This window comes from Stenella coeruleoalba, assembly GCF_951394435.1.
Source record: "Stenella coeruleoalba genome assembly, chromosome: 10".
In the NCBI taxonomy this organism is placed as follows: domain Eukaryota; kingdom Metazoa; phylum Chordata; class Mammalia; order Artiodactyla; family Delphinidae; genus Stenella; species Stenella coeruleoalba.
Window position 1 is genome coordinate 76,720,390 of NC_137156.1, and position 23,576 is coordinate 76,743,965.

At 39.2% G+C, this 23,576-nt stretch overlaps 1 protein-coding gene across 20 annotated transcripts in view; it reads right to left on the reverse strand.

Moving 5' to 3' along the window:
* Positions 1-23,576, reverse strand: part of FHIT (fragile histidine triad diadenosine triphosphatase) — a 1,435,777-nt gene that overhangs the window by 1,383,628 nt on the left and 28,573 nt on the right. For 12 of the 20 annotated variants that reach the window (XM_079935608.1, XM_079935600.1, XM_079935618.1 and 9 more), the window contains exons 1-2: positions 18,855-19,185; positions 15,099-15,147 (exon numbers count right to left, since the gene is read on the reverse strand). The gene's annotated coding sequence lies outside the window, so the exon portion shown is untranslated. Of the gene's footprint in view, positions 1-15,098; positions 15,148-18,854; positions 19,186-23,576 lie in introns of those variants that run through there. The other 8 variants (XM_079935606.1, XM_079935605.1, XM_079935595.1 and 5 more) reach the window with 1 other exon arrangement.

Sequence of the window (23,576 nt, forward strand, 5' to 3'; positions counted from 1 at the left end):
CACCACAGGAAGTCAGTGGCATTGAATACACAGGTTAGTCTCGTATATGAGTACATATTCATTCATTTGCACCAAGGCTTAAAATTTGCAAAACTTGTTCCTTTCTCAACAAGGCACTAAAGAAGGACATTAGGTATACCTGCAAAGACACAGCTGAGGGCCTTTCGAACAGCCATCCCCTCTGCTGCCTTACAAGTAAAACCCCAATTTTATTGGAGTATCTTACCTCCACAAACCCAAGAGCCTAGGGAAGGTGAGATTACCCCAGCTCAGGGGTAAATCCTGATTAGTTTAAACCAGAAAATGGGTTATACTTGCTCAGATATCCACCCCTTTATCCCCTAGGGCAGCCAGGGCAGCCAGATCCCCCACCCACACCCTCAAAACACACACACACACACACACCAACCACCTCCAGCTGTGAGCAACCTCTTCTGTTTACTTAATGTTCTAACCAGATGTTATCATTTTCTATGTGTACCATGACAAGAACAAACTTAAATTGGAAAGCACCAATTTAAGCCAATCAAGGTAATCCCATCCCGTGTGCCACTGTCTGACTTAGGAAGGAATATGTAGCTACAATCAGCCAAATGCAACCCAAGGAGAAGCCTGCTGGAGAGGTTATAGGAAAGGCCCCTTGCATTTAAAAAGGGACACACAAGAATAGACAGTCTCTTATACCAATGGATGCTACTTATGTGCAGGTGACCCCCCCAAATGAAGCAGGCATCTTAGGACCAAGAGAGCAGCCAGTCGGAGGACCAAGTCAGCACACTGAAGGTGGCAGAGAAAAAAGAGCAAGAAATGAAGACTCTAATGACATTGCTGAGTCACTGAATTAACAAAACCTGGAACTACCTCCCTCAGGATGTTTAGTTCCTTGAGATAGCTCATTTTCTTTATTCTGATGGGTTTTATTTTGTGTTCAAATGTAAGTTAGTAGAGAAATTCACAAAGTAATTGCCAATGCTCAGCAACCTGTCAACAGCCTAGTGCTCAAAATCATCTCCCTGCTGCACAGTGACAACCATCAAAGGCACCCTGGTGGGTCCCCAGTTGCTTGGCACCAGGAAAAAGTGGATTAAGGTTGGATTCCAGACATTCAGAGCCAGGGTTCCGTAATGTCTTTCCATCGATGATGACATCCATGGGGCTCAGCAGGTAGACATGGAGAGGGTAGGAAGCTTCTTTTTTAAATTCCCTTATCATCTATTCCCATTTTGAGTAGATTTTTGATTACTGGCAGCAAAAACTATCTTCACTGATAAATCTATCTTCACATAATTAGCAGCAAATTAATGTGACCTCCTTTGAGCAAAAGACTCAGGAAAAAATGGTATAGAGATTCATAATTCTGCCCATATTCCTCCAAACCGTCAGATGACGGGTCTTAAGTGAATTTTTCCCAAAAAGGAAGACAACTGAGATGCCAGGAAAAGTACTGACCATGTGATCATCTGACACACTCTCTCCATCATGAGAGTCATAAAGCACCTCACAAATTCTGATGCGTCTCCTTGTCTCACCAGCGAATTTGGGGCAGCATAATTTAAAGATATCAATTGGTATGTTTTGTTATTCCTCCTGTGTATGTTTTTCCCTTTCTTATCTCAAGAACGTCAACATTCCCTTTATCTTAGGGGCATGTCCAAAAGCAGAAAGCACTAGAAGTAATCTCTAACCCTCAAAATCCAACCCCCACTAAAGATTTTTCTTTCAAAAGTCTAAACTCATGGTGCTAGACACCAGCATTTCTGGACAGGGATACAGACAAATTTCGATTGTTCTGTTCCATTTAAACTGTTCTGTTTCCTTTGATCTTGTTTACCTAAAATTGTGCTTTCCCACTATTGGGGAGAGGCTAGAGGTTTTCCAGTTCCTTAAAGTAGTGGAGGTGGGCAGCCTGTTCCCTAACAGAAACTCTAGGGAAGTGATAGGACTTCTGATGGGAATTGTGAGAGGATGCTGGGAAAATAAATATTTGGGCCCTGAAGCCACAGTAAAAGATCTTGTGTCTATGTCCTTTGCATAGACACAGCAGGGTCACCTAATACTGCATGGACAAGGAGCTTTCCAGGGTGACCAGCGTGTACTAAGAATCAGAAGGCCTTTTCCTGAATGTTCTGTGCTAGGCAAGACCTGCAACACTTCTGCATCAATGACACTAAGTGAGCAGAAACCCTAAACATCACTGAAATAGCACTTCCAAAATTTAGAGGTAAAAAAAATGTAACCAAGTATGCATGCATGTGTGATTAAAATTCATGCATGCAACATTCAAAACAATTTTTCAAAATTAAACCTTTAATTCAGAATGCAAACTAGGTTTGTATTTTTAATTGGCTTGACATGTCATGAGCTCCCAAAGGACACCACACTATCAGTCCAAGTTCCCACTAGTTATTCAATATATTACAAGTCCTGCTACCTTAAAAAAGGAAAATTAACTGTAAGATAGACAGTTCCATAGCTGGTGAATACTACTGAACATTTTCAAAACACTCAAAAATAAAAGGCAATAACAGAATGCCTTTATTTTTTCTCTAAATAACACCACACCCATTCATGAAACATGACTATATTTCCCTCAATGTGCTGGGAATTAATGAAAATTGAATATAAAGAAAAGAAGTGCCCAATACACAAGGCACTTTATAAAGTTGAGATTCCCAAATAATACAAAAGCATTTTCAAGTCACATATGGGATATGAAGTGAAAATGTTCTTGGAGGAAATCTTCTCTAATAATACTTATCTACTTCAGAGGGTGCTGGCAAGCTCTATTAACACTTTTAGATCTTCAAATAAAAGTCCTATAGAAATGCAAAGTATTATTATTTTAGTTCTGAAATAATTTCACACGTAGGGATGAGAAAACCCCAGGCCAAATTTTACTGCTTCTCTCCTGCCTGATAAACAAGAAATGCCACAAGCAGTGGGGGAAGGGGGAGGATGGAAATCAAACAGAACAAAGACATCAAAATTTCTCCTTTACGTGAGCTCTGTATTTCCGCTAGATGTCACTTTTGGGAATTCTCAGAAAAAAAGTGAGTCCCTTTAAGGTCAGGGTTAAGTACAGGGACAATCTTCTCATTGCCTTTATACCAGATAAAGTAACAACCAGCTGAGCTGAAAAAAATTACCTTGTCCACTTCTGTGGGGCACAATTCCTCCCAAAGCACTTGCCAAACTTAAAACTGACTGGATAAATCATTACCTGAATCACCCACCAGTGCGAGCTCACCTAAGAGGTCAAAAAGCAACTGGCTTAATGGATACCACAATTTCTGCTCAGCTACTGAGAGCACTGTACAAGACTGTCATTTCTTCCTGCTGATGGAAGTGGTGGTGGTGATGATGGTGGATGTGATGATGTAGATGATCATGATGGTGATGATGGTGATTGAAGTTCTCAAAACCTACTGACCAATGGAATCACTTATGGAGCTTCTAAAAATACAGATTTTTGGTCCCCTCCCCAGAACTACTTATTCTGAATCTCTGAAGAAAGAACTCAAGTTTGGTTTTTACTGATTTTTGTTTTTCTTTTTGTTTTTTTTGCGGTACGCGGGCCTCTCACTGTTGTGGCCTCTCCCGTTGCGGAGCACAGGCTCCGGACACGCAGGCTCAGTGGCCATGGCTCACGGGCCCAGCTGCTCCGCAGCATGTGGGATCTTCCCGGACCGGGGCATGAACCCGTGTCCCCTGCATCGGCAGGCGGGCTCTCAACCACTGTGCCACCAGGGAAGCCCATGTTTTGTTTTTTTAATGTAGCCTTTAGGAAAACAACTGAAGTGACAGTGCTTGTAAATAATCTCATGATCAGGAATGCAGGCTTTGTAGGCAGACTAGCTGAAGTCTAATTCCAAACCTAACACTTATTAGCTGTGTGACTCTAGGCAAAATCCTTAGACTTAAGCCTCAATTTCGACATCTATAAAATGGAAATTCTATTACTATCTACCTCATAAAGTAGAGCCTAAGCAATTTTTTTAAAGCATACGTTAATTCCAAGGAAGACAGAAGGTTATATGTTAAAGAAAATATTACCAACCGTAATAACATAATAATGTAAATATTATATATTGATTTAAACAAAAAATTGTAATATAATTATTTTAGTAGCCTGTGGGGACCAAAAGTGGTAGGAGTAGGAGTGTCAAAGAGCTACTGCTAAACTTGATGTACCTGGAAAAAAAGTATAAGTATGTTACTTATAAACAGAGAGATAAACACCAGAACTATCAGAGTTAAAAGTTGCAATTTGGGGGAGGGGGTCAGAAGAGAGAAAGGTCGAGAAGGGGTTGGTGTGCAGTTTTTCAGTATTTGCTTTTTAGTCCTGTTTTATTCAAACAATAAACAAGTAGGTATCTTGCTTTGATGAAAATAAAAATGAACTTCAAAAGATAATTCATAGTGTGCATAAGCATAAACATTAGAGGTCTTTATGAACGAGAATTAACATAAAGTTTTTCAGTTTACCAAAACTTGCTTTTTTAAAAACTGATTGAGGGCTTCCCTGGTGGCGCAGTGGTTGACAGTCCGCCTGCCAGTGCAGGGGACACGGGTTCGTGCCCCGGTCTGGGAAGATCCCACATGCCGCGGAGCGGCTGGGCCCGTGCCAGTACAGCAAAAAAAAAAAAAAAAAAAAAAAAACTGATTGATATACTCCCCCCAACTGTATCACCAAAATGTCCAGTTCATAGTAAATAAACACTTACTATGCCCCTGACACACTGTTAAGTCCTAGAAAGACATTTGTTGAATTGAATTGAGAACGGCAGAAATATAAAGATAGAAGCTGAAGCACAGTGTGTGCGCAGAGTTGAGAACATGGCCCCTTGGAACTGAAGGGTCCTGTGCATCCACTTCGCACTGGAACTCTGGTCTGAAGTGCCAGGTGCAAGGCCTCAGCACTTGGCACCCTAAGAACAAGTGAAACTAGACGAAGCACAAAGGAAAAGAGAAAAAAAAGGTGGGGACCTGCAAGATGGCAGAGGAGTAAGATGTGGAGATTACCTTCCTCCCCACAAATACATCAGAAATATATCTACATGTGGAACAACTCCTACAAAACACCTACTGCAACACTGGCAGAAGAGCTCAGACTTCCCATAAGATATATATATATTTTTTGCCTTTATCACTTATTGTGAGTGTGTATGTGTATGCTTCTTTGTATGATTTTGTCTGTATAGCTTTGCTTTTACCATTTCTCCTACGGTTCTGTCAGTCAAGGTTTTTTTTAGTATACTTTTTAGAGCTTCCCATCATTGGTGTATTTGTTTCTTGGTTTGGTTACTCTCTTCTTTCTTTCTTTTTCTTTTCTTATAATGTTTTAATTTTTTTATTTTTAATGATTTTCTTGTATTTTTTATTTCAATAACTTTATTTTATTTATTTATTTTTTCTTTCTTTTCTTCTTTTTTTCCTCCCTTTTCTTATGAGCCATGTGGCTAACAGGGTCATGATGCTCTGGCCAGGTGTTATGTCTGTGCCTCTGAGGTGACACAGTCAAGTTCAGGACATTGGTCCACCAGAGACCTCCCAGCTCCACGTAATATCAAACGACAAAAGCTCTCCCAGAGATCTCCATCTCACGCTAAGACCCAGCTCCACTCAATAACCAGAAAGCTACAGTGCTGGACAACCTATGCCAAACAACAAGCAAGACAGGAACACAGCCCCACCCATTAGCAGAAAGGCTGCCTAAAATCATAATAAGTTCACAGACACCCCAAAACACACCACCAGACATGGTCCTGCCCACCAGAAACACAAGATCCAGCCTTATCCACCAGAACACAGGCACCAGTCCCCTCTACCAGGGAGCCTACACAACCCACTGAACCAACCTTATCCACTGGGGGCAGACAGAAAAAACAACGGGAAATACAAACCTACAGCCTGTGAAAAGGAGACCCCAAACACAGTGAGTTCAGCAAAATGAGAAGACAGAGAAACATACAGCAGATGAAGAAGTAAGGTAAAAACACACCAGACCAAACAAAGAAAGAGGAAACAGGCAGTCTATCTGAAAAACAATTCAGAGTAATGATAGTAAACATGATCCAAAATCTTGGAAATAGAATAGATAAAATACAATACACAGTTAACAAGGACCCAGAAGAACTAAAGAGCAAAAAAAAAAATGATGAACACCACAATAAATGAAATTAAAAATTCTCTAGAAGGGATCAAGAGCAGAATAACTGAGGCAGAAGAATGGATAAGTGACCTGGAAGATAAAATAATGGAAATAACTACCACAGAGCAGAATAAAGAAAATAGAATTAAAAGAATTGAGGACAGTCTCAGCGACATCTGGGAAAACATTAAACGCACCAACATTCGAATTACAGGGGTCCCAGAAGAAAAAGAGAAAAAGAAGGGGACTGAGAAAATATTTGAAGAGATTATAGTTGAAAACTTCCCTAATATGGGAAAGGAAATAGTCAGTCAAGTCCAGGAAGCACAGAGAGTCCCATACTGGATAAATCCAAGGAGAAACATGCCAAGACACATATTAATCAAACTATCAAAATTTAAATATAAAGAAAAAATATTAAAAGCAGCAAGGGAAAAACAACAAATAACATACAAAGGAATCCCCATAAAGTTAACAGCTGATCATTCAGCAGAAACTCTGCAAGCCAGAAGGGAGTGGCAGGACATATTTAAAGTGATGAAAGGAAAAAACCTACAACAAAGATTACTCTATCCAGCAAGGATCTCATTCAGATTTGACAGAGAAATTAAAACCTTTACAAACAGGCAAAAGCTAAGAGAATTCAGCACCACCAAACCAGCTTTACAACAAATGCTAAAGAAATTTCTCTAGGCAGGAAACACAAGAGAAGGAAAAGACGTACAATAACAAAACCAAAACAATTAAGAAATTGGGAATACGAACATACAACTCGATAATTACCTTAAATGTAAATGGATTAAATGCTCCAACCAAAAGACATAGACTGGCTGAATGGATATAACAACAAGACCCATATATATGCTATCTACAAGAGACCCACTTCAGACCTAGGGACACAAACAGACTGAAAGTGAGGGGATGGAAAAAGATATTCCATGCAAATGGAAATCAAAAGAAAGCTAGAATAGCAATTCTCATATCAGGCAAAATAGACTTTAAAACAAAGTATTACAAGAGACAAAGAATGACACTATATAATGATCAAGGGATCAGTCCAAGAAGAAGATATAATAATGGTAAATATTTATGCACCCAACATAGGAGCACCTCAATACATAAGGCAAATACTAACAGCCATAAAAGTGGAAATCGATAGTAACACAATCATAGTAGGGGGCTTTAACACGCCACTTTCACCAAAGAACAGATCATCCAAAATGAAAATAAATAAGGAAACACAAGCTTTAAATGATACATTGAACAAGATGGACTTAAATGATATTTATAGGACATTCCATCCAAAAACAACAGAATACACATTCTTCTCAAGTGCACATGGAAAATTCTCCAGGATAGATCATATCTTGGGTCACAAAACAAGCCTTGGTAAATTTAAGAAAACTGAAATCATACCAAGTATCTTTTCTGACAACATGCTATGAGACTAGATATCAATTACAGGAAAAAATCTGTAAAAAATACAAACACATGGAGGCTAAACAATACACTACTTAATAACCAAGAGATCACTGAAGAAATCAAAGAGGAAATCAAAAAATACCTAGAAACAAATGACAATGAAAACATGATGACCCAAAACCTATGGGATGCAGCAAAACCAGTTCTAAGAGGGAAGTTTATAGCAACACAATCCTACCTTAAGAAAGAAGAAACACCTCAAATAAACAACCTAACCTTACACCTAAAGCAACTGGAGAGAGAAGAACAAAAAAAACCCAAAGTTAGCAGAAGGAAAGAAATCATAAAGATCAGATGAGAAATAAATGAAAAAGAAATGAAGGATATGATAACAAAGATCAATAAAACTAAAAGCTGGTTCTTTGAGAAGATAAACAAAATTGATAAACCATTAGCTAAACTCATCAAGAAAAAAAAGGGAGAAGACTCAAATCAATAGAATTAGAAATGAAAAAGGGGAAGTAACAACCGACACTGCAGAAATACAAAAAATCATGAGAGATTACTACAAGCGACTACAGGGCAATAAAATAGACAACCTGGAAGAAATGGACAAATTCTTAGAAATGCACAACCTTCAGAGACTGAACGAGCAAGAAACAGAAAATATGAACAGACCCATCACAAGCACTGAAATTGAAACTGTGATTAAAAATCTTCCAACAAACAAAAGCCCAGGACCAGATGGCTTCACAGGCGAATTCTATCAAACATTTAGAGAAGAGCTAACACCTATCCTTCTCAGACTCTTCCAAAATATAGCAGAGGGAGGAACACTCCCAAACTCCTTCTACAAGCCACAATCACCCTGATACCAAAACCAAAGAAGTGACAAAAAAAGAACACTATAGACCAATATCACGGATGAACATAGATGCAAAAATCCTCAACAAAATACTAGCAAACAGAATCCAACAGCACATTAAAAGGATCATTCACCATGATCAAGTGGGGTTTATCCCAGGAATGCAAGGATTCTTCAAAATATGCAAATCAATCAATGTGATACACCATATTAACAAGTTGAAGGATAAAAACCATATGATCACCTCAATAGGTGCAGAAAGGGCTTTTGACAAAATTCAACACCAATTTACGACAAAAACCCTACAGAAAGTAGGTATAGAGAGAACTTACCTCAACATAATAAAGGCCATATATGACAAACCCACAGTCAACTTCGTTCTCAATGGTGAAAAACTGAAAGCATTTCCACTAAGATCAGGAACAAGACAAGGTTATCCACTTTCACCACTATTATTCAACATAGTTTTAGAAGTTTTAACCATGGCAATCAGAGAAAAAAAAAGAAATAAAAGGAATCCAAATCAGAAAAGAAGAAGTAAAGCTGTCACTGTTTGCAGATGACATGATAGTAAACACAGAGGATCCTAAAGATGCTACCAGAAAACTACTAGAGCTAATCAATGAATTTGATAGAGCAGCAGGATACAAAATCAATGCACAGAAATCTCTTGCATTCCTATACACTAATGATGAAAAATCTGAAAAAGAAATTAAGAAAACACTCCCATTCACCACTGCAACAAAAAGAATAAAATACCTAGGAATAAACCTACCTAAGGAGACAAAAGCCCTGTATACAGAAAACTATGACACTGACGAAAGAAATTAAAGATGATACAAACAGATGGAGAGATATACCATGCTCTTGGATTGAAGAATCAACATAGTGAAAATGACTATAGTATCCAAAGCAATCTACAGATTCTATGCAATCTCTACCAAACTACCAATGGCATTTTTCACAGAACTAGAACAAAAAATTTCATTATTTGTATGGAAACACAAACGACCCCGAATAGCCAAAGCAATATTGAGAAAGAAAAATGGAGCTGGAGGAATCAGGCTCCTGGACTTCAGACTATACTACAAAGCTACAGTAATCCAGACAGTATGGCACAAAAACAGAAATATAGATCAATGGAACAGGATAAAAAGCCCAGAGATAAAACCACACACTTATGGTCACCTTATCTTTGATAAAGGAGGCAAGAATATACAGTGGAGAAAAGACAGCCTCTTCAATAAGTGGTGCTGAGAAAACTGGACAGCTACATGTAAAAGAATGAAATTAGAACACTCCCTAACACCATACACAAAAATAAACTCAAAATGGATTAAAGACCTAAATGCAAGATCAGACACTATCAATCTCTTAGAGGAAACATAGGCAGAACATTCTATGACATAAATCACAGCAAGATCCTTTTTGACTCATCTGCTAGAGAAATGGAAATAAAAACAAAAATAAACAAATGGGACCTAATGAAACTTAAAAGCTTTTGCACAGCAAAGGAAAACATAAAAAAGAAGAAAAGACAACCCTCAGAATGGGAGAAAATATTTGCAAACGAAGCAACTGACAAATGATTAATCTCCAAAATATACAAGCAGCTCATGCAGCTCAATATCAAAAAAACAAACAACCCAATCCAAAAATGGGCAGATTCTTCTTCTATTTAGAAGATCTAAATAGACATTTCTCCAAAGAAGACATACAGATTGCCAACAAACACATGAAAGGTGACTCAACATCACTAATCATTAGAGAAATGCAAATCAAAACTACAATGAGGTATTACCTCACACCAGTCAGAATGGCCATCATCAAAATATCTACAAATAATAAATGCTAGAGAGGGTGTGGAGAAAAGGGAACCCTCTTGCACTGTTGGTAGGAATGTAAATTGATACAGCCACTATGGAGAACAGTATGGAGGTTCCTTAAAAAACTAAAAATAGAACTATCATACGACCCAGCAATCCCACTACTGGGCACATACCCTGAGAAAACCATAATTCAAAAAGAGTCATGTACCACAATGTTCACTGCAGCACTACTCACAATAGCCAGGACATGGAAGCAACCTAAGTGTCCACTGATAGATGAATGCATAAAGAAGATGTGACACATATATACAATGGAATATTACTCAGCCATAAAAGGAAATGAAATTGAGTTATTTGTAGTGAGGTGGATGGACCTAGAGTCTGTCATACAGAGTGAAGTTAAGTCAGAAAGAGAAAAACAAATACTGTATGCTAACACATATATATGGAATCTGAAAAAAAAAACAAAAAGGTTCTGAGGAACCTAGGGGCAGGACAGGAATAAAGACACAGACGTACAGAATGGACTTGAGGACACGCAGAGGGGAAGGGTAAGCTGGGACGAAGTGAGAGAGTGGCATGGACATATATACACTACCAAATATAAAATAGATAGCTAGTGGGAAGCAGCCACACAGCACATGGAGATCAGCTCAGTGCTCTGTGACCACCTAGAGGGATGGGATAGGGAGGGTGGGAGGGAGATGCCAAGAGGGAGGAGATATAGGGATATATCTATATGTATAGCTGATTCAGTTTGTTATAGAGCAGCAATTAACACACCATTGTAAAGCAATTATACTCCAATAAAGATGTTTTTTAAAAATTTGCATTAAAAAAGACAGCACCATCACTGGGGGTAATTGAGGGGAATTTTATGAAGGGTGTGGGAAAGGTTAAGGGAAACCAAGAAGAGACAACAGTATTCTGGAGTTAGCAGAAATAAACTGCTAATTTAAAGGGGCAAAAGGAAGGAGCAGTTACCAAATAGTAGAAAAAAGCTGCAGCTGCAGAAGATAGGCCCCCAACAAGAACCCTGGTGGCCTTCCTTAGAGGAATACAGCCACTGTCAACCCACAGTGCTGCAAGGAAGGTAGGGGATAATATTCCAACCTTGCATTCTCCGATTTTCGCCCAATGCCTTCCTTTGGCTACTCCAGTGGAAGGCCAGAGAGCAAGGGAGCCCAGGGTATGCTGACAATAAGTCAGCCTCCTGGGACACACAGCATTTCAGAGGAATGAGAGCTGGAGGCACAAACAGAGAATTCCAGCACAAGTACTATGCAGAGTTTTGTTTCTATTTTTGTTTTTTTATTTACCTCCCTTTCCTATTCAGCCTCATAAAATAAGCCTTCGATTTTTCAATCTGTTTAATAAATATAAATAGCATGATATTAACAATAATAACAATACATTGATATTACACAGCACTTTAATCTCCTAAGCACTTCCACATACATTATCTTTACGTCATCCTCAGAACAGCCCTACGCAGTAGATAGGGCAAGGGTTATCCTATTTTACAGGTGAGGAAAACTGAGACCTTAAGAAAAGTTGGGTTTCTTGCCCAGAGTCATAAAGCTAGCAAGCATCAGAGCACAAACTAGAAGGTATGTTTCCTAATGCTTCAGCTAAGGTTCTTTCAACCATACAATGCTGTCGTGCTATTTATTCACAGTAGGAGTGAAAAATTGATGTCCCTGTGAAAAAATCATTAACCAGCTTTGTTCTAGGCACTGCACAGAACAGAGAAGCAGTCAACAAACAAGACACAAGGGGAAATAGGGCAAATTTGCCCATTCCATTCTCGGGAAACCACAAGCAGTGCCACAGACCTAAGTAACTGAGTTTTCAATCACATTTTACACACCATTGAAAAGAATGTGTTCAGTAGGGCAAGAAAAGTGTTCAAAAGAGCAATAAAAATTCAGGCAAAAGTATACAAATATTTAAATAGTTTTGTTTTGGGATGCTGGGATAAGTAGAAGGAAATCACAGTCCCTTCACAATACCCATGCCACAAAGAGACCAGGGCTCCAGAAATTGGAAGGATGACCTCTGCTTCTCTTCTTAATTCCAACTCTACCCCCACATATACACATATCCTTTGAGAGCTTCGAGAAGCAGCCAAAAGTGACTTCTTTTTACCAAACACAAGAGTAGTGGAGAATCCAACAAAATAGCCCACTTTTGAAATAATAATTGAGAACTCTTCGCCTTATGTAATCTGCTGCAAAACACTCAGCTACTTATATATGATGGAAGAAAGTAGTGAATGGTATTTTTACTGTAAACCTCCAAACACACCCCACTTATTCCAAATTTAGCTCCCTAACATGTAAACTACTCTGTTAGGGTTCTGTGATTGCAAGCAACAGAAACCAACTGACTAATTTAAGAAGGATTATGGGAAGGAAATTGGAGGCTCAGCAAATCCATGGAAGACTGGAAAATAAGCGTTGAACACCATCAGTGACCAAGACAGAAGCTGGGAAATGGGAACTGCTACAGTGGTCTCATGGCAGGTACTGTCAGGGCAGAATGCTGACTGGGAGAAAGGAGAATCCTTTAGCTCAAGATTCAAATTCCAAACAAGAAGCACCCGTTAACCAAGCTTGTGGTCATGCACCTATCCTTATGCTGACTGTAGGGCCCTGAGCAGGGTCCCTGGGTACAGTTCCACTACTGTAATTACTTCAAAAAAAAAATAAAGTGCAGTTAAAAAGGGAAAACATACATGACAGGAAAAAAGGGGAGGGGGAAGAAGTTCCTCTAAACTTAATAAGGTTTTCTTCAAAAATTCCTCAACCTAACTAGTAGCAATAGATCACTCACTTCCTAAGACTATATTAATTAGTAGTTGCCCACACACAGCCAAAGATAGTGTTTACCCTGACACCAACAAAACTTCAACCTGACAACAACAAAACTTCAACCTGACAACTTTTTACTTACAGAGGCCTCACTTCTCATACTATCTGAAAGTTATCTTTTCATTTGATTCTTAAAAGCCAAAGCAGAATTTGCCCTTCTTTAGTAACATATGCTCATTTTTGAAACATTATCCCTACACTTCCAAAAAGAACAGACTCCTCAAAATATCTAATGAATAAATCCATAAGAATGCTAACGCTGATGCTGATAATGATGACAGTAATATTAACAAGAGCAGCAACAGCTAATATCTACTGAGTAGTTATCATGGACCAGGACCTGTTCTAAGCCCTCAACACATAATAATTCATTTAAGCTCCACAACCTTAGGAGCAAAACAGTTTTATTTCCATTTCACAAAGTAGGAAACTGAAATACAGAGGGGGTGAATAACTTGTCCATGGTCCAATAGCTCATAAAAGTCAAACCACAACTAAATCCATGTCTGACTCCAGATTACCAGAATAACAAAGGGTTTTCATTGAGAGTAGAGGAAATAGACGGTACCAGTGTGAAAATACTTTCCAAGAAGAATGAGAGCACCATAACTATACCTAAAGATCTCAAGGTTCTGAAGACTGCTACATCATCACTAACTCCAACAGTTTATGAGAATTTATTTCTAAAAGCTATCAAGTACTGCTTTATTCCAAGATGTGGCTCAATGGTCCAGAGATGTGTAAGTTATATGGCTGAATATAAGAATTATCTACTTCTTAAGATATTTTTTTCGTCACTAGTGCCCATTACAGAAAAATTCCAAGCCAACCAGCTTTCATGCACCAGAGTTTAATCATCCCAAAGCAAATCCTCAAAACAATATTTTTATAGCTCATGTTCTGATTATTCAAAAGGGGCTTTCTCCAATTTCCCTGTAAAATTCCTTTTCACCCTCAAAATAAACATTAAAAATTCAGCTCCAGAAGTAGATTTGTCATAAAGTTAGGAATAACTTAAAATATAAAGTAAATCAAAATGGCTCTTCCAACTTTAACTAAAGTGGTCACGGTCATGATTCCTGGAATAAAAATGACAGAAAAAAAACCCCTAAAATTGTCAAAAACATAATTGATGATGAAAAGAAATGTAAAATTATGGCATATTTCACCCTGGCCACCAAAGACTTTTGATGAAACTGCAGCCCTATAATTCCCCAGAATGAAATCTTTAAATTAAGATACTTCATGCAGAACAGAAATTAAACAATGGCTCAAAGAACAATGCTGTACAGACGTATGCTTATAAATATACCTAGGAAAGAGGAAACAATTACATTTTTCCATGTAAAAAGCAGCTCGATTGTAATGTTTCACAGGAGGCTGAGTAGGTACTTTCCCCATTGCTTCAAACTTGGAAGTTCATTTCCTTAACTCACTTAGCGTCCAAATCGACTGGGTGGAATGCAATTAGCTACACCAAACTGATTAACTTTCTCCTTTCTACAAAACTAGCTCTTCCACACAATGGCACAACTGACTTTAATGATAAATTTCATCCAACGCAACTGAAATGCCACTTTGAATTTTATCTTAAATGCTTTATTTGGCCAGCTGGTTTTATTTAACTATTGACCAGAAGTGGTACGAGTGCATTCTTTTTCCATCTAGCATTAATCTTAGTAAATTTAGCTCCATTGGAATGTCTTAACTGCTGAGAAGAAAGCAAAAGTCAGCAAGCATACAACTGCATTTGGCTACCCTCAGCACATCATTTTATTTCCTCCTGCTCTCTGCTAACTATTGCTCAGCACTTTTGCCTATGAGGGAGGACAAGTAGGTGGTTAAGGAAGTTGTCCTGTCAGCTATATCTTTAATCCGAGTGTTTAAATCTCTGAATAAAAGAAAAATCAATGTTGTAAAGGCAATGTTTGTCAAGGCCATGTAATAAATACACTTACCTTTACAGACTGTTCTCAATGGATTTCCCTTCTTTGCTGCGCTTCAAAGCTACAAAGAGATAAAAACGAAAGCACTGAGTTATCTGCGAGCAAAACAGCAAACGTTTTCTCTCCACGTCTCTAAGTAGAATTTCCATATGCCATGGTATGTGATGCTAGCCAAATAAACCACTGATAAAACTTTATGCCTCATACCTCCTGTACAAGAGGTCAATGAAAGACAAAGTCATAAACTGAAAACGGCACACACATCTACCCAGAATTGACTCACACAAACCTGGCCAGATCTATAGTCAAATCTTTTGGGGTGTGAACTCCTCAACAGAATGGAGGAGTGCAGAGATGAAACAGCTTATAACGTGCAGAGATGAAAATCAAATTAAACATTATGCAGCACACTAGATCTGACCGAGCATTTTATTTTCTTACATCTTTTAGCGCCATCTTTCTTGCACACTCGATTTCCATTTCCCCAGGAGTTTTACTTGGGGGAGCCTATTCCATTTATATGGCATGCAGGGCCCTCCCAATCCAGACCTCACCACTTGCCCCTATGAGTAAATGTGTGCAAGCTTACACATACAATCCTCCTTCCTCTAGGTAGAGTGTAGCCTTCTCTCGGTAGTGAGAAACTCATAAAACAGAGGAAGCCAAACTTGGCATTTCAAATCAAATCTAGGCATGTTAAGCTCCCTGCAACCAAAACGTACAATGTGCTGACCACACACAAGTCAATATGACAGGAGATGTGGTAAACTATAGTTGCCAAGCAACAGCAATAACTTAAGGTTTCAAGGGGCTGATTCTATAGTAGTCCAACATTACTCATATGTTGACTCCATGGTCAAAAATAAATGGAATATGCCTATTTCTTTCATACATGGCTAGGTCCTAACATCTCTTAAGGTATAGTAGTTGGGAATGGTCAACTACTTCATGGTTTTCCCATGTTTCTTTTTTTTTTTTTTTTTTTTTCCCTTTAATGTCCTAAGTAACTGCTTTCGCCCCTACTGGGCTATTTCCCTTCACATCCTCCTACCACTATAGAACCCATTACCGCTGATGCATGACCACCAAAGAACAAGGCCAGACTTGTGGGCTATGATGTAAATCTTGGAATATTAATGCAGGAGATAAGGCCCCTCCATGGGACACCATCAAAATTTCTCCTTCCCCCTGTGTTATGTGGATTGCAATAGAGTTGGGGGAAACATAATTTGGGGAAGACTAGATAAAATAGTATAATACTACATTTTATAAAGTCTGAGAGATTTATGGTCTGACAACAAAGAGATTGAGCTGTATCCGTTTCTATCTCAAACAGAAAGAAATGCTAAACAAAATATAGCTCAAAAGAAAGGGAGGGGACCAATATGAAAAAATAATGAATGCAAATTTTCTAGAATGAAAGACATGAATCCTCTTGAAAAAGAATACCAAGACCTCAACAAGGTAAATAAAAGCAAATCTACAGGTAGATACAACAGAAGGAAACCGCAGAACACCAGAGATAGAAAGAAAGCCTTAAATCCAACCAGAGAGAAAAAATAGACTCCTTGCAAAACAACTTGTCATAAGCAAAAATAAAATCAAGACAGCAGTGGAATGACATGTCCTAAGTTCCAAGTGAAAAAAATTCAAGGAAAATTCTATAGCCATGCTAAACTAATTATCATTCAAGAATGAGAGAAATAAGGACATTTTTCAGAAAAAAAAAATATTATTTCCTGCTCACAGTAGTTTACTTTTGCTGAAAGGAATACTAAAAGATATACTTGAATAATAAGAAATTGATCCCAGAAGGAAAGAGGAACAAAAAGCAATGGTGAACAAATAAATTAGCAAGTATGACAGTAAATCTAGTAAATTCAAATGGACATATATACACTACCAAATGTAAGGTAGATAGCTAGTGGGAAGCAGCCACATAGCACAGGGAGATCAGCTCGGTGCTTTGTGACCGCTTGGAGGGGTGCGATAGGGAGGGTGGGAAGGAAGGAGACACAAGAGGGAGGAGATATGGGAACATATGTATATGTATAACTGATTCACTTTGTTATAAAGCAGAAACCAACACACCATTGTAAAGCAATTATACTCCAATAAAAAAAAAATGTGTTTCTAACATTTCCTGAAACACAGTATATTATTACATAAAGTTTAAAAATTAAAGCAAATTTGAGAAAAAATAATAATAATAAATAAATAAATAAATAATGGGTATTGGATAAAAATTACTAAACCCTGCTTTTCAAAAACCTACAATAGCAATAATGACCAATTTTTAGGGTTTGCAAATAAGATGAAATGAGTGGTTGGCCACAATCATATGGAATAAAGGAGGGGAAATGTTTAGGAGGAAAAGATACTGATTAAGTTGTAGCATTACAGCTACTGATAAACTTGTTAAAGATAACTAGCGTTTCTTTCTCTATGTACATAACCAAAGATATCTTTTCATATATGCTCAAAGGGACATGTACAAGAATGTTTCTAGCATCAATGCTAGAATGGCAAGAAATACTGAAAACAGAAACAGGTATTAACAGTACAATGAATAAACACATTTTTATAGATTCTTACAATGGAATATTACACTGAGTTGAGAAATCAATGAATCAGTTACACACATCAACACGTATGCCTTTCAAAAATATGATGTAAAACAAAAGAAGCAAGTCACAAAAGACTGTATATATTATTCCGCATATAACATATTCAAAAAGGCAAAAATAAATACTATCTTGTTTTGAAATATTACATGTAAGTGGCAAAAACTATGAAGAAAAGCAAGGGAATGAATGATTTATACAGAATTCAGGCTATATTTACCTTGAGAGTGAGGAAGGAGATTGTAATGGGGAAATGGTCTAAGAGGATTCTGGAATATGGTAATGCTCTATTTCTTGGCTTGGGGACAGGTATCTGGATGTTCAGTTTATTATTTTCTTTAAACTGCAGATATACATTTTCAAAAATTATTTTGTATGTATATTCTATTTCACGATTTTAAAACACATAAGAGTAATCACCATAAGAATTGAAGTATCCAAACCAGTGAAGGGAACAATCTAGAGAATAGAAAACTCAACCAATTCTCTTTCTATAGAAGACTGGAATGGGATGGAGAAAGAAACAAAGGAAAACACAGTGAACAGAAAACACAAAATATTTAAAAGAAGTTCAAATATGTCAGTAATCAGAGTAAGTGGATTAAATGCATCTGTTAAAATAAAATTTTTTCAAAATGAATTTTTTTAAACCTTGCTATGTGATGTTTATAAGAAACACATATAAGACAGAAAGAGATTTTGAAAGGACAAGTACAGAAAACTATATACCAAGCAAATATGAACCAAAAGAAAGTTGGTGGAAGTAAGTTAATATTAGGCAAAATACAAGTTAGTAATAATAAAATAGGCATTTGCATTGACTACATATTGCTACAAAGCCAACTACCTAACAATTAATGACTTCATAATAATAATTTATTATCTCTTATGGTTTCTATGGAACAAGAATCTTGACAGGGTGCAGTGAGCCGACTTTTTTGTATGCTACAGTGCCTGAGGCCTCAGCTGGGAGACTTGAAAGCTGGGGCCTGGAATCATCTGAAGGTTCATCCCCTCAAATGCCTGCCAGTTGCTGAGGGTTAGCTGAGACTTTAGCTAGGGCTATCAGCTGTAACACATCCTTGTGGCCTCTACATGGGGTGTGCCTCTCATCACAACATGGTGGCTGGGGTGAAGCTGTTACCTTCAAGGCAGTGTCCGTATACTCCAGCTGCTGAGGCCTCCATGGTCTGGGACCCATGAAGACTGCAACCACTGCCATTAGGTCACAGAGGTGGGGACGTGGGAGAGGTCCGCTGCTACTTCAAGGCCTGGGCCCCGCCAGTGGGCGGCCGAGGCGAGGGCTCTGGAGCTCTGCAGACACAGCCCTAGTCCTGTCCCTGGGCCCCCCAGGTCACCTGCCGGTCCCGAGGCCGGGTTCCAGAGGGGCCTGGGGAGAAGGCCTCGAGCCTCCTCTCAGCACACTCTCTGCCCGGCGGGCAATGGCGCGCTAAGGCTCTCGCGCTAATGGCTCTCGCGCTAATGGCTCTCGCGCTAAGGCTCTCGCGCTAATGGCTCTCGCGCTAATGGCTCTCGCGCTAATGGCTCTCGCGCTAATGGCTCTCGCGCTAAGGCTCTCGCGCTAATGGCTTTGCGCCAGCTCTGTCCCTTTTACAATGTAAACGTCATTGAGGAACTGAACGAGGAACTGTTCTGTGGACTGAGACAGAATTCAGTTTGGAGTCGATTGGAAAATGGAAATCATTAAAATGAAGTGGAAATCATTAAAATGAAGAGAGTGAGTAAGGACAATATTAGACACGTTTGGGTGTGAAGGAGAGGAAAGAGTAGCAACTGGAGGAGAAAGGGCTGAAAGAGGCTTTCTTTGTACAGTTCGTAAACAGAAAAAACCTGAGCACGTGTCAAGGTGATGAGCAGATGAGCAGTGGAAACTAAGAGGCTGAAAGCAGAAGAGTGAGAAAGGGTAGCCAGTACTGAAGGTTCGCTCCCAGAAAGGTAAAGGGACAGGTGGTGGGACTGATCTTAAAACAGAGCTTTGTTGTCTCCTTAATCGTAGAATGCCTTGTGACAGGCATGCATGCTATTGTCTTAAATTATTACCTTCTCCTGTGTTTATATTTTATGACCTTAATGAACGTCTAAGCTCTTTAAAACCTATGGCTTATATTGCTTAAACCAAACTCACCCTGCCTGGGCATTGTGAGCCCCAGACTCTATGCTAGCACTAAATAGTCATTCAGTCAATACTTGTTGAATAAACAAGCACAGCTGACCCTTGAACAGGATGTTTGAACTACACTGGTCCACTTATACATGGATTTTTTTTCAATGACTACGTACTACAGTACTACACTCTTCGTGGTTATTGAATCTGCAGAATCTCGGATATGGACACACATATGGAAGGCTGATGATAAGCTATACACAAATATTCAACTGCTCGGCGCCCCTAACCCCCTCCGTATTCAAGAGTCAGCTGCACAAGTGGATTCCACAGTCTTTGTGTATACCTCTGGCACCCAAACATTTGTCCATTTATGTATGCTAGATATCTGAAGTAGGAGCAGGTCAGAATCAGAAAACTCTCACTCTAGTGCCCAAAGTACTTAATCTCTGGACAAAAGTCAAGAATAGCCACTCAAACTAGTCCTCTCTTTCCCATGTTTACCTTGACCCCCAAATCCAAAGACATAAACTTCTACTGTCCATGAAAACATTTTCACCTGCAGCTACAATGCATTATACCTTTCCCAGTTCCCCTCATGCCTAACTCATCCCCATTTTGTTGTAGAGCAGGTGGACTCTCTAACCTTCATATGACCTTCTGCAAGACACAGATTATGTTTAAATGAATCCAAAGAGGTTTAGGCTTTAGCTGCTCCCAAAAGACATAATCATGGAGGCAGAGCAGTACAGGCCAATAACACACTGATTTATCTGAGTGGTTTTCCAGAGCATAGCTGCCCAGAAAACCTTTTTCAACACCAAGCCCCTCACTCCATTATCCAGCCTCCAGGTAAATACTGGCCTGAATTTAAACAAACATCTTTCTCAAATATAAAAACCTCCTTTGACTGTGATTTATCTTCCCCCAATTAAAACCTATCTTTGGGAACCATCCAACTGCACCTTCCTTAAGGCAACATTGCCTGGAACTGAGAGATTTGCATCCACTGCTGCATTCTGCAGCCCTCACCTGACTTGACTGCCACATTAAGCGATTGGTTATTGACCTTTAAGTCTTTAACAATTATGTATATACCTAGGAAAGAAGTCTGTTCACTCAGGAATTAAGACACAAGAAAGAAGACAGTGAATAAATTCAGCCCTCATTTCTGTTCTTGTGCTATGCTCAGTGAGCTGTTGCTGCAGATGAATTACTGCAACATTCTTTCAAATGATAGCCAATTTTCAACTAAGAAAAGATTCTTAAACCTTTTTCTACATATCGGTGAAAACCAGGCAGCTGGAAAACATAGCCTTGGTTAAACTACCTGATGATAAATGAATATTTTAAACACATGAAATTATTTGAGAATCTGCAGACTGATTTAAACCCTCACAACAAACAACAGAAAAGATCCCCCAAACCTGAGACTTCTCAGATGTATTCCCAGAAATTTTATTTCAGTTTATATGCATGTATTTCTTAAAGAGTAATTTTCAGAATTTGTGAAACTGATGTATTTAGAGTTGAGGGAGGAGATCGGAATATTCCTTAGTTTTGTTATTCACATGGATAACTGATCAATATTGTCAAAATGTAAATGAAAGTCTTTCCAATAGACCCTAAGTTCAACAAAGATACAGACCACATCTTTTTTTTTTTTTTTTTTTGGCCAGCACCTCATTTTTATTTCAAACAAAAGCATCGAACGTCTTTAAAAGAACCTCTTATAGGTGTGGTGATTCAGACTACACCTTTCTTGCTCCTTGTTGAATCTACGTCCTCTAAGACAGTGTCAACATACACCCAAGGAAATTTGCTTAAAGGAATATTATGTTTGTGTTATTGTTGAAAACATTGAAAATTCTTTACTTGAGATTAGCTTTTTATTTTTGTTCTTTCTTTCTCATTTTCTTAATTTGTACTCTAGGCTTTTTTAAGATAAAAAGATATCTCTCTACAGAAGTCTACACTTCTGTGGCCTGAGACACACACACACACACACACACACACACACACACACAATATAACACTACTCATCCTCACCACACCTGTTCAATGCTGTAATATTTGCCAGGCATTGGAAAAATAAATTTGCCAAGTAGCATGAGCCCTGGAAAATCATTAGGTGACACCTGAGGAGCAGAATACCAGTCAACCAATAATTAGCATCTTAACATGCAGAGAGTTAGAGACAAATCAAATTCCATGAAATCTCGGGGAGCATGACCCTGGCCAGGTTGGCACCCTGGCTGTGGGGGAAGTCAGTGGCTTTGTCTGACCGTAAGACAGGGCTGGAAGCACCGTGGCTAGTCTAATCCTAGGAGGAGACACTCAGACAACGTGACATTTGCACAGGGATGCCCTAACATGGCCCTAGTATGTTTTCTTAGAATGAGATGACATTTCAAGTCAAACAGTTCTGCTCCCAATAGCACAAACCCTCCCCAAACTCTAATAACCTGAATTTGAGACAAAGAGGTTCATCTCAGAGAGAAACTGAGGTTGTATGGATGTAACATTAAAATAATCAATTTTTAAGTAAGGTTAAGCCAGATATTCAGTGTTTAGCCTCATTCGTTATCATTCCAGAATTTCATAGACCTCAGATCGCCTTAGTCTAAAAAACAGTTCTTGTTTGAGCAAAACCCTGTTCCTGGAGTATCCATATGGATACTTTTCAATGAACACGGAATCTAGTTAAAAAATTGTGCTACCACGAGGTGTGGCAAGTGTCAGTGCACTGTGTCCTCACCAAACCCCTGCTGCCTGGAACTGCTGTCCACATGTGCGTCCATCCAAGGATGTAGAGCTACTGTTGTTACTGCTGCCTCCAGCCTATCTAAGGTCACCTTTCTTACACAGCTGATTCATGCTAAAGGAAGAAACAGAGAGGTTGGAGAACACCAATTCCCCATTCGGTTTCTGCAGTTGTCTACATAACCTGGGGATCTCGCCCTTAAGAGGAGTCCAGAATAAAGGGCCCCACCTCCAAACAGACTGCCAGTCCTCAGGGTAAATGCTCTGCCTCTACCATGTGGCCTGCATGTGCCTGGTTTGAATCTGCTTCCACCCTAAGCCAAGGGTGACTGTTCTGCCAGCCCCCACTCCACTCCACTACAGGGTCAGGCAGCAGGCTCCTGGCCCAGTGCTTGAATGGCCCAGTGACATCACTGCCGAGAGGGAGTCTGGTTGTGCCCTCCTCTGAACTCTCCATCTGGAAGATTCTCTGGCCTCCTTCCCTCTCATTTTTAAACTGATAGACACTGCTGGACAGGGAAACTCAGAGCAAACCAAAGTTCATCTTCCCTTCCCTGCTTCTCAGCTGGCATAATCATAGGGACAGAACGAGGTTGGCAGGGACCAGGATGCCAGGAATTAAATGAGGGCCCCTGACCATTGGACCACATTAGTCCTGCCTTCCAAAGTCTTAATTAGTCCTCCTCCGCCTGGCATATCCACTTGCCTTTGGAACCCAGAGAGGTGGCCGGGTCAGATGCCATGCTCACAGCAAGTACTCAACAAAATATTGGTTGAGAATGGCAGCCACAAACGCCTGCTGGCTCACGGCTTTGCAACAACAGTCAGTTTTGAGGTCTGGGCCCCAGCAGCAAGATTTCTGCTCCTCTTTGTAATGCAGACAGTTCTAGCAGCGATATTCCGAGTGATATTCAGCTACCAGCTCAATTTGGAAGCAAAATGATCTTAACAAACAGTGGCAGACTTGACAGACAGGCT